Here is a 12,973-nt window from a genome sequence, read left to right as displayed (position 1 = left end):
TTAAAAAACCCACCTTGAAAATATGGGCACTGCTGTAGAAGACAGGAAGACACAGGTAACAGGACAACTGTATGGTGATTTGGAATAGAATCTTAAAGATTCTTCCAGCAACATGTTAGTGAACATTTAGAGCTTAATGTTTATACCTTAGCCCATTTTATTCACTCACTGTGAAAAGTTTTATACTGATGATCACAACTTGTGAATTTTAAGAAATCAACTGTTACAAGTTACTCCAGCCTAGTAGCTATAAAAAGCATACACTTCCTCTCCTTCGTAAAATGTATGACAGCCCTGCACAATCCAAAAGCACTTCTGCTTATAAGAAGCAATCTTTTTCCACAATCCTTTTTCTGCTGTCTAATAATAAAAAGTCACTTGCTTTCACAGTCCTAATGAATGTTATCTACATAATGAAGTTGACAAACTAATTCCTTAGAACTCCACTGCTGTAAATAAGAAGCCAACCTCTTGCATACGTTCATACTTACACCTGTATTTATGCCTTTGTGTCCAATCTGCCTTAAAAGTTAACTTTAGTAACAGATTTTTGGTAAAGTTTTGATCACAGAAGACACCAGGAACTTTCAGAAACCTGCTGATACTTAGCACCCAATGTCTGCTTTCCAGTTTTCTTCCACACTGCGTAATTTCACTATCAGAATTCAAGAATTTTTGGAATTGAAAGACCTTCCTCAGATCAAACTAATGTTGTGGGGTTTTCATATGGCAGAGTTTTCATATGGCTACCACATGAACATGTCCTGCAAGACAAAGGGGTGATGGAGGAAAAGGGAATATTAACTTCTCTTTCTGACACCTAGAACAGATCAAAGGATGCTTTGCAAGCTTGCTTACAGAGTCTACACATTACATGTGGCACATGCTGCACGCGAACTTAAGCAGATCCAAAAAATGGTTATTTCACAGTTTCTGAGATACATGAACAAACCAGTAAAGGAAACACTGAGCAAGAACATGGGAGATACTAAGCACTGGTTCACATTTGGGAAAGTTCATGGGAAGATTTTAAACTGGATTCCCTTACCTATGTGAAATCTCACACTTTTATACATAATTAATCTTAATCTTATTGAACTTAAATTTGATCGTAAAGTGCTACTGAATCCTCATCAAATTCAGCTTTTCAACTAAGCATGTTTATATTCTAGAATAGGTGATCCACTTAACAGGATGAAATGTTTCAATGAAATACCACAAAAATAATTACTTATGATAAAACAGGGCTTCGTACCCCTCAATTCTGCCCTTTTTCAGCAAGACTCCCACTAGTTCTTGCGAAACACTAAACTTGTTCCACTTCTTCATCGGTCAGAATGAAAAAGACTGCCAGTGAAATGCATCTATTCCACAGAGTAGTCTAATGTTTATTACTGTGTCCGATTGTCATTTCCTCTCTCACAGTGCACAGGTAAATATGCACTGCCAATCCAAAGTCATCTGACTTATCTCAAAGCAACATCCAAGAGTATTCACATTTCTTCTTGTGAGGATTGCACAAATGCTGAGTTTATGCTTATTGCTCTAAACCACTGAAATAAGCAAAATCAGGTTAAGTTTCTAGAATAGAAGGTTCCACCAACAAGCAGACAAGAAAACGTATATAGTAACAAAAAATGTATTTTCAAGGTTAGGAAGTTTGCAAGCTGAGAAGTCAACATCTTGCAGTGACATAAACAACTTCTTAGAGAGAAAATAAAAAGCTAACATCATTTTTTTTTCCTTAACCTACTGTCAAATTAATCCAGAAGATCAATATTTTAAATTATTATTACCTCTTGTTTGCATCTGCTAACACTGCCCTACCTGCCATGGATAAGGGACCAAGTTCCCAGTTGCCCTTTTAAATTGCCTTAAGCATTTTAAGATCTCATTCTGACATTACTTGAGTATTGATTTTCTTTCAAACATCACACGAAATGAAGCCCACACAAGGATGCTTTTGAAAAGCTCACACGCCACCCACCCAGGACTTATAGCACACTACAACTTAAGACCGCCTGTCCTCTTCTCCCATGTTAAACACACACCCACCATGCAATCAGCATGTGTGCATGCATGCATGTGCACACACAGCACCAAACCACCACCACCTCAGCACTGAGCTACATCCAGAGGAAGGAATCTGGGGCACTGAGCCAGACAAGATCTGGTCCAGGTTATTTGACCTGGGACTGCTGGATGTGAATGCAGCTGTTCAGTGTCTGAAGTGTTTTCAACTGGATGTTTTACAGCTAATAAGACCTGCAAAGTATTCCGGGAATTCGGAGCACTGGGCAGAATGATGCATAATCGTCTAATGCCACAGAACAGATGAGTTCCAGTGCTGGATCCCAAGCAACTCTGGACCTGCACAGCATGGAGTCCAGACTAATAAAATCTCCTGGAAGCTGAAGAACTGTGCAGAGAGGCTCTCCAGGAGTCATATCAGCTCTGGCAATACCTGCCTTGAGTCAAGCTTATTAAGTCTGATTAGACAGATGCTGACTGTAAGGTCAACAATCCCCATAACACTGCAACTCCCTCATCTTCCAGCTTACTTTAACCACTACTATGCATGGGAAATAGAACTTTGCACATTCTGTACGTTAGTCTTCTCCTCAAGTCCCTGTAAGTGACCCATAAAACCTGACCAAGCACCAGAAAAGTTCTGAAGCAATGGTGTTCCAAGGAGTCCATATGTCACCTCCAAGGCTTCCGTGTAAGACCACCACACTAGCACAGTGCCCTCTCGCTAGGCTCAAATGTATATTCACCTATGCTTCTGCTGGAAGATGTTTAGGAAGCTGGAAATGGTAAAGGCTAAAAACCTGTATTTCTGTATGCAGGGATTCACTACAGCAGTGAACTATTGTTTCTTCTGAAATTATTATAAATCACTGGCACACTTTTAGTAACTAAGATTGCTTAGTAAACTGAAAATTTCAGCCTACGGTATAAACTTATCTAGAGTTTAATTACGTTGGGATAGAATATGGTTTCATCCTCTTAAAATCTCTAATATAGAACCAAGCATACAGGAGGTTCAACTCTTCTAATCACATAGGAATGCAGAGTAGGAGCACTTCCATAGAATATTGAACATTATTATATATAAATATTCATAACATTAGACACATATATGCAAAATATCTCTGCCCACCATAGTAGTTATGAATGATAGCTTTATGTAACTGAACTTCAGACTTACAAGATGTACCCATGAGTTCTTAATGAGAGTAACTCCTTCCTTCAACACTGCAGACAGCAAGACATGTCAGCATTATTTTGCAAGATATATAGCTCAGGTAACTTGTAGATTAATAGGGACTAATATGTTGACTAATATGGATATTGCATGACATTATTTTCAAGGAGAATACAAAGATAGCTAGACATTAAAAAAGAAGAAATACAATGCTAGGCTACACCTCAAAAGGATCTTAATCATAATGTTCAGAGAAAGATGACAAAGATGATCAGAGTTACAGAGCAACTTCCATACTGGAACAGCTTAGTAGACTCCTCACAAAGAAAACAGCTGAGGGAGAATACGCCAAAGGTCTGTATGATTATGAAGCAAGGGAAGGTGATAAGAAACAATTGTTCTCACCTTTCGTAATACAAGAGAGAGTTTGGAAGTATCGAATCGTGGTGGTGGTAGCTTCAAAAAACAAATAAAACTGTTCAGTTGTGTACCAACTGATTGCATACCATTGGTTACTAGTTTATGTGAGTAAAGAAGACAAACAATTAAGAACATTAAGTAACATTAATTACAAAGGCCCAGGTAATGATTCAAGTGATCTCTGCCACGATGTAATTTATATATTTGCTTTTTCTTCATTTGCTCTCCCTTAGTGAGTTTCAACTGGAGACATAATACCGGCCTACTCTTATACCAGCCTACTCTTATTTTGGGCCTGAGCTCGCATGGCCATTACCTTCTGGCTTTTGGTACCTGGGTTTTTTTCCCCTGTTGAGTTCATCAGAAAATAATTTAAACTCAGTACTGAAAAATATAATTCATACTAAACAATAGAAATGTAGTTTTTAAGCCTCTATTCAAAGCATTTCTGCAAAGCCTCTTTAGACTATGAAGCGTGCCTGCTGCACAAATTCAGCATGTTCCCAATAGAAGACTTAAAATGACCATCACTGGTCATTGAACAACAAGGAGCAAAGAAAAAGATTCATAATTACAGTGACAACTAAAAACAGGTATATGTGTGTATAGGCATATGTATGCATATCTATATATCTATAAATACATCTCTATAAACATTACTTTCTTCTCATTTTATTTCAGCCAAAGCCCTCGTGCCCCAACTCTGACACCCTCACATGCCCCCAAGTAAGCTGGCTCTTCTCCTCCTAGTTATATTTGATGCTGACTTTATTCTCTTATTAAATACATAAATACCTATACCTCACAGCTGCATCATGTTACAAACTGCATTTTTGTGCTTTATGATTCAGATGGCCTGAAACGCAGATTTATAGAATTTGTGACCTTTCAAAGTCACACATATACATGCAACATTGTCCTCCAGTCTATTATTGTTTTCCTTAGAGCAGCCACATATAGCACCAAACACACTGCTTCAGCACAGGACAAACACTCTCTCTCACCTCCCAAAAACATTTTGCTCACATACATAACAAGTGCCAGTTTCTCCCCTTCCTCCCTCATTCTACTGCCCATTTGGGGGTTCTATGTCCTGAAGGCAAAAGGATAGAGGGAAACAACCTCAATGTCAATCACGGACTATCACGGGCTCTTAGAAAAACAATGAAGAAGTTATTAACTGTGAAATTCCTACCTTCCTGGCTCCAACCAGGCTAATAATATTTCTTCCTCTGTCTGAAGCTGGGATAGGAGAGAAACTTAACTATTGAGAGTCCCCTGACTATTAAAAAACCAAGTATGAAACAACCACTGGAGCTTCGAAACACAATGCTACCAGCCTAGAGGTAGACTGAAGATGTTTATCAGGACCATTCCATGAAAAAAATGGAGGAGAAGACCTACACTTTACAAGGGTTATTTTTACCTTTATTTTATTTTTGGTTTATTCCTTTTCTTAGCTTCTGGAGGAGGAAAACCCCTCAATTTTTATAGGAAAATGCTCAAACTGCTTTCAAGCCAGAGGGCCTGTTTCCCTGGAGGGGAAACTTTCTTTGGGGTACTGACTTCGGCTGCATCCCTCATGTTTACACCATTGGAAGGGTCACATCCCATTCGGATACTGTTGTCTTAAGGAGTTCCACACACAAGAAGAGCAAACATGAGCTAAATCTAATCTATAGCAAAGGCTTGATCAGTATAGGTGGAAAAGAACAAGATGCATATGGAAGCACAAGTGTAACATCGCAAGAAGTCAGACAGCATCTTCCTAGGGCTTTACCCTTTCAACCACAAGACACAGTTTGCATTATGGTAAAATGACTTTTCTTTTTCTTTGAGATTTCACCCGAAAATTTAAGTTGATACACCGACTATGAAAGAAACTGCCAGTTTTATTATTGTCTCTTTCCTCATAGCGATTATCTAGATTTAACCCCATGAATGTGTGTGATACTCACTGGCCTCCAAACTCTGTGTCTGCTTTTCTACTGAGCAGCAACAGCTTTACTACTAACCACAGTACTGCATATTTGTCATGAAATAAGTAGCACTCTGTTCCTTTCCACACAAGTTCAACAACTTTCAGGTTTGATTTAACATCTATACTTGCATTGCTACCCATCATACAGCTCATTCTCCAACAGAAAATCAAAATGACAGTGCTTTTGAATTTTTTTAAATAGGTGGCTTTAAGGGAGCCGCCTTGGTACTCCAGCCTTTAATATCCAGAAATTATCCAAGTAATTTTGGGTTCACTCTCCAATTGGTCATTTGTTTTATTTCACACTCCAAACATCTGGGTCTCATTTGGGGCAATAAACAAGCTAGCTTGTTCTCCTTTGTTATTAAGAGCTTTATGGCATTGTCCTTGGAGAACAGCCTCAGGGAACATGATGCAGTTGAAGTTGTTTCTAAGAGCTACTTTAAGGCAGCAGCAGTTCCATCACAAGCTTGGGCGTAACCAAGAAGCAATAAAAATGAATTAATGCATAACAGGAGATTCATACAGAAAGACAGGAGTTACTGAACTCTACAGAGTTACTAAGTTTGCTCCTTTAAACAGCACTGACTTGGGAAGCAGTAAAGTAGGAGCCCAGTCCATTTCAGTCAATGGTTTCACCAGAGAATCCTACTAGCATCAAGAAATACATTGTGGTCATTAATCTAACTTCTTCCTTTGCTTTGTATCACTTCCTTTTTGTAAGAGAAAACAGCCAAGATGCAGCACCCATTAAAAAAAAGTCAACCTTGTCCATTCCTTTCTGTCAGCACCTCTTCATATTACTACACCAGGAAATAAAACCGGATGATACATAATGGAATTTCAATGAGGTTGCTACGAGGAAGACCAGCACAACCATATTACAGGATTACAGTGGGGAATAAATGAACGTCTTTATTTACATGACATGTTAGTACAGAAGCTTTTCCAAAAACTGCCAGAGATCCCGCTGTATGTCGCTAAGGGAGTGTTTTCTGAAGGAAAACTGTTTACAAGAGTTACAACTCTGAGACCCCTATTACAAACCCAGCAGACTGGGTGGTCCTGGTTCACATTCTCAAGGCTGTCAGAAGTAATAACCCTTATTAGTGACTTTTCATTAGGCTGAAAAAGATTATCTCCCCTCCACCACAAGCAAGCTTACACGTCTTTGCACAAAGCAGCAGCATACAAACTGGTAGCTCTACAACACTCCAGTTTCAATACCAGAATCCCTTTTTTTTTTTTTTCTTTTTTTTAAGGATCTCTTAACATAAAATCTCACATTAAGATGGAACATAGAGCCAGTACATCAGATTATACACAGATGTCCTCTGGCTAGGAACAAACTAGTAACATCAACTAAGTATGAGGAACAGGTTTAAACTTCAACATTTTCCCAAAGCCAACATGAAGAAACAAAAAAGGTGTAATAACATTTGCATATGCATTAAAGATTGAGATCAACACTCTGTGTCATACAGAAATGGCCAGAAGTGTTACCAACTTCAGTGAAGAAGAGAATAGAGAATCTTAACTACCACAGAGTGTTTATTAAGGACATCAACAGCAAGAAAACCCTGTAAATCCAGAAGCAGCAAGCAAAAGCACATGGGTAATCTCTTAACTCAATAGTATATTTATAAAACCAGTTACATTCATGCAGGATGGGAAGTTATATCTGCCTTTACCAGCCTTTCATGAAAGAATTTACAATTTCTCTTAACTATCATTTAAATAAATCCACAAAACTTGATCAGTAAACCCTCACAGAGATGCTCTCCACAGCTGTTTCTCAGTTTTTGCAGTGCTTTTAGTAAGTTCTACTGTTTCAAATAATAAAAAAATAAAAATTAAAAAAAAAAAAGGATTCATACAGCATCTTCCATTTTTTGTATCTCCAAAACCCCAGCACAGAAAAAACATAGTTACTTTCTCATTATTCCTCCACAGACTACATGAATACAACAGGAATTCATTGAAGGAACATAAAGAAGCTATTGGAGTATCCCTCAGTGTCCACCATTTTTAGTACCTCATCAATTTTTGTAAAGGCAGTAAGAGTTAACCATGGTTAGACCATTTGCTGACATTAGAGAGTAAACTCTCCAGGTCAGGGCTGAAACACTGTGAAGAAAGCAGAGTGAGTTTTAGCGTGCATATCTTCAAGCCATGTTGCCCCAGCTGGTAAGTCTTAAAAGTTGATATTTATCAATCTAACCATTTCCAGAAGTCAGAAGTAGCTGTGAATAATCAGGCAGAAAACTTGCAAGTAGAACTGTTACTGCAATGTCTACCAGCAGCAATAGCAGGCTGTCCCCATTTGATCCGGTGTAACGACTCGATACCAGCCCGGCTCACCGCGGCCTCCATATATAGTAAAGAATGTTCCTGTGGCGCGTCACTCCTGCCTCCCTGGGGCCATGTGCCAAGCAGCACTGTTAAAAAGGAAGACTAGCAGAACCATCTCCTGCCCAAAATCAAACTGGATGTTTCACAGAGGGAGCATCCTCCAAAGCCAGCAGAATGAATATAAGGGAATAATGAAGTGGAGCTAAGAGCAGCCTATACACTTGACTTAAGCCTGAGAACGAAAACGCAGCTCTTGTGACTGCTTCATCACAAGCTGGTGGGAATTACCTATCGCAACTCATTCAAAGGACACTTGCCCATTAGGAAGCCACAAGGGGTAACCAGCCACAAAAAATCCAGTCATTAATGAAACTCTTAGCTAAAAATTGAGCACACTCAATTTCACTGACAATGGCTTTTGATTCAATTCCACTTTCCCAGCAAGTTATCAAGTGCTTCAGTACCTAGCAGTTCCCATTTCTCTTGTGCAACACACCTATCCCACTCAGAATTATCTACGACAAAAATTACAATGTACATCTAATATACATAACATCTGCATGAACCCTAGAATCCTCTTGTCTTCCTGTGATCCTCATACCATAATACGTTAAGACAAAGATCTAGAGAAAAGATCATCTCCAAGCAACTGAGAACACGATTCTAACATAAGGTGAGCTATAAACCAACATGAATTAGTTTGTTCTGTTCTATATGAAAGGCTGCAGCTTCTGGCGTGTTCAATGGACACAGTTGAAATGGAGTTGTGCCAGAGGAAAAACAAGATCAAGACTGTACTGGTCTGACAGAAAGCCTTCAAGACCTAGATATTCATATATTCCCCAACAATAAAAACATGTTACGCAAAGCACTCCAAATTCATCATTTCACAAAGGAACAGGATGATTTAAGGATTGCTGTGCTTGACACCATGAAATTCAGCCAATAACACGGTGTTTCTATCATGGCAAGAAGTATAATCCTCCTAATATGAGGAAGCCCAGAGAAACAAAACCCTTTTGATAAAGTTATTTAAGCTATACAAAGTTCAACCAAATTATTCCAGACCAGTGATGTAGCAGTTCTTACCCAACAGTAACACAGACCTTGAATTATTTCCTACAGATCCTGGAGAAACATCTGCTAAATCCTTTAAGTGTTTTGCTTAAGCAAATAACTCCCATAAATCTTCACCAAGTATAAAAAGCTGCTAAAATCAAACAAGCAAGCCACAGAAAAGAATAATGTTTAGAACTCTGAAGGAATATTCAATGCCGATCAGCTCTTCCAACTGAATTATGGTCACACTGTAGTGGAAGTGTCATTATTGCATTTGCTTTGTAATCATCGCTTTCAGAAGCTGAAGAATCCTGTGGTTACAGAACCTCTTGTCTACATAAATGAGACTCAAATTTGTTTTTCCATGAGTTCGTATGGGTCAGTGACCTACTATGAAAATGTTTTTGATGAAATCAGGCTCGTTTATTTTCATGTTGTTAAAACAAACCTTTTTGTTTTGTAGCCCTGGTCAGATGTACTAATGCAAACCAAAACCAACTCACTGAAGCATGCATCCTGCTTTCTTGCTAGCTGCCCTTTGCCTCCCTTGCACTTTTCCTGTGTTTGGATTCCTCCTGTGCAGAGCTATTGACAGAGCTGCTAATGGCTTCCTTCACAAAAGACGGGCCAATTTTTTTTTGATGTGTACAAAAGAAATAAAAGCTTCACTCTTGCATCAGCAATAAAAAAAAAACCTGGGGCCGACCAGCAGTGGCTGAGTAATATGTAACTATATAATTATGTGCTACAGACAGACATAGTAACTATGAAATCTGAGGATATTAGTGCCCTCCAGGAGCCCGCAGCACATAAACACAGTTATCTGGAAGTGCCATTTTCCCAAATGTGTATACCCAATTAGAAGATAGAACCACTACACATCTACACATCTCCAAAGAATCATTGTAAGTGGTTTCTCACAACTACTTTATTCACCAAATAGTCCCCAAATGGTAAGAAAGTGACAGCTGCTATATCATTTAAGAATATATTCCAACAGTCCCATAAAAATAAACACATGAAGAAACATCGCTCTTGTTCACTTGACTTAAGGACAAGAGAAAGCGGGAAGGATTCATCCTTGAACTAGTTTATCACTACAACAGGCTAAATCAAGGCGGTCCAGCAGAAACAAAGCAGCAGGTAGTGCAGGGCACTCAGACCATCTGCTGATCAAGGCATACCCTTGCTCCTTTTACCTGTTCTTTCTATTTTCTCACCAGACTGCATGCACAAGATGTAGCTCATGCAAGGTATTTAGCAGTAGTAGAAGGCAAAGAATGAAATTTCTACTCTGTAAGTATGTTTGTGCCACTCACATCAACTACAGCTGCATATAAAGTGTCTCTCCGATGCACAAGGACACAGACATTGTCAAACCTACTGTTGATAGATATGGAGCAAGTTTTGCCAAGTTGACCATGGATTTCTTTCCTGAATTAATTTGCAACTACTTTTTCAATCTGGAAACGTCAAGCACAGCAATCAAAGAATTTGGTGGTAAACTGGCAGTCTGCCACGTTAATAGGGTAAGAAAAGAGGACAAGGCAGTTTTTACTTTTTTCTCAAATGATCCTAATAGAAACTATTTCCAAGCATATAACCTGTATGAGCACCAAACAATGGCTCATCTCTGTACAAAGACAATTACACATATTTCAATGCCTGAAATAATGCTTAACTAATTTCAATAAAAGCTCAAGTTATATGCTTTATATCAGGAAAATAACCAACATCGAGATCCAAATTGCAGATGCCTCTCACCTGAGGCCAAGCCATCATCACAGCACATTACATGCCCAAGCACTGCTGTTTTCAAGCACGCAGTGCCCACACAATGTCCAAAGTTTGCCTCCAAAAAAGCCCCAATATTATTTTTTCATGTTAAAGCTTTTTCTTACTCTTCTAGAAAAGCCTTGTTTCCAGTGATGTTTCTAACAATTGTCTGACTTCTTCACAACGTGGCTTGAACTACTTAAATACTCGGAAATGGAAACACAGCCAGCTTTATTAAGACACTCAAAAGGAGACTAACTTTCTGCATAGGCAAAATGCACACTGGGCACCTCTCAGTTACCAGGCTTCGCTCCTACAACTTGTTTCATGCTTATTATTTTTTCTACCACAGTCTTATATACTAGTGATCTACACTTACACTGGAACCATTGCATTTCCCAAAGAATCCCGAGTTCTACCTGCAAGCCCCTACTGACACAAGGAGGTAAACGCTAATTCACCTTGAGATGCTGAGACACGGACATTATGGAAGCATGTAGATACACTGCATGCTCACTGTCTTGTACAATCAGATTACATACTATCAAGTTCTAACCTTGACTATAATAAATATTCTTAGGATTTTAGCAGCTTGCTTCCAAAAGACTTTCTATTTTGCCTTTCTGGAAAATAGCATGAATGCTTTAGTTTCAAAGCTATAGTGGTAGCTCAGCCCTGTGGTACATCATCTGAAGTTCAACCAATGAGTTCTTAGGAATATTTATTGACCAAAGCTGTGGCCACAGTTGTTTTGAACATGCATTGTCCTATCTTGCATTGGGACAGGGCAGCTTTTCAGAGCTGCAAGAAGTGGCACTGGCATCTGAAGTAGCCAACAGGTAGTTGCTTCAGTGCTTAATGGACCAGGACCATGGCAATCAACACCACACACTGCTGGACTATTAACTGTAACAGTTTACAGCAAAAGATTCTTAAGGAACGGCTAAAACTGGAAGTTGCACTACATACGAAATCAACAAAATTCAAAAGGAAATTAATGCATTTTGGACTTCAAAAAAATCTTAAGATCATCTTAAAGCTTTGAGTACACTTAGAGATGTGCATTTTATTACTTGCTATGTAGGAAAGGTGATTTCTCATTACTGGACAGTATCATTCTACTTCAGCCAAAACAAAGTAACATTTTCCTGAAAAATTAATATAAATAATAGAACACATTATTCACTATCTGAACTGCACATCTGCATGGAACAGGCCATACTATTTTCTTCAGTCCTTAACTGTCGTGAGAATCTTGACTCTATATGGAAATGTATGTACTGGAGATCTTACAACATTCCTTTCCAACCAGAACAACTTTTTGGACTAAGAGTCGCAAATGTCCCTCCCCCCACCACAATTTTTTTATTGACTCTATATTTGAATTGTGGGAACAGCAGAGAGTGCTTTAGAAAACATATAAAACCTTTCCTCTCCGTATCTGCTGTCCTTTACACAAATGACCAACGCTCCTCTGAAGTACTGGCAGTTAAGTAACAGAAGAAAAATACATTTCAGTGAAATCTTCCAGAGTAGCCAGTGTGCAGTAGTGAGAGAGCAGTGAAGTACGCGAGCCGTGTCTTGGGAACATTGCTTTTTGCTGTTTGAGCCAAGAGCAGCACATAAAGCTGAATCAAAAGCAATACAAAATTAATGAGCTTCCTTCTTTCCTTCCAAGAATTAATAAAGGTGAGCTGTCAGCTTGAGCCAAGATGCGCCCCGATAAGATACAGCACTTGCACTCCTCCCCAGTGATTTACTCAGGTGTACTATTCACACTCAAACCATCAATATCCCTTCTACTATTTTGCTATTTGCAGATACACACACACTCCTGCACACCAAGAACTACCAACTACTTGCTATTAGCTTTGTCCTGTGTGATTCCCAATGTAAACTGAGATATTGACTGTACAACTAAGCAATCCACCATTTGTATCTTGTATAGCAGCTGCCATCGTACCTCCTGAATAAATCTTGTAGCTATTACTTTATCTTTGCATTACCATTCACATTTCTCAGCGAAGATACTGATTTTGCCTGGGATTTCTTTTTTTAAGCAAGTCTTACAGGAAACAGGGATTTGTTACTGGTGACCTGACAGCACTCCTTTCCAGTCAGATATCCAGCATAAGCTTCCTAGCAGGGTGAGGGGCAGCTGAAGTCCATGAAACACC

At 38.9% G+C, this 12,973-nt stretch overlaps 1 protein-coding gene across 2 annotated transcripts in view; it reads right to left on the bottom strand.

The window, feature by feature from the left end:
- SLIT3 (slit guidance ligand 3) overlaps window positions 1–12,973 on the bottom strand; it is a 518,327-nt gene that overhangs the window by 467,061 nt on the left and 38,293 nt on the right. The gene's annotated exons all lie outside the window — the stretch shown is intronic.

This window comes from Strigops habroptila, chromosome 12 (assembly GCF_004027225.2).
Source record: "Strigops habroptila isolate Jane chromosome 12, bStrHab1.2.pri, whole genome shotgun sequence".
NCBI lineage: Eukaryota > Metazoa > Chordata > Aves > Psittaciformes > Psittacidae > Strigops > Strigops habroptila.
The sequence above is the reverse complement of the archived record's forward strand: the minus strand, read 5'-3'. Positions and strand labels throughout refer to the sequence as shown.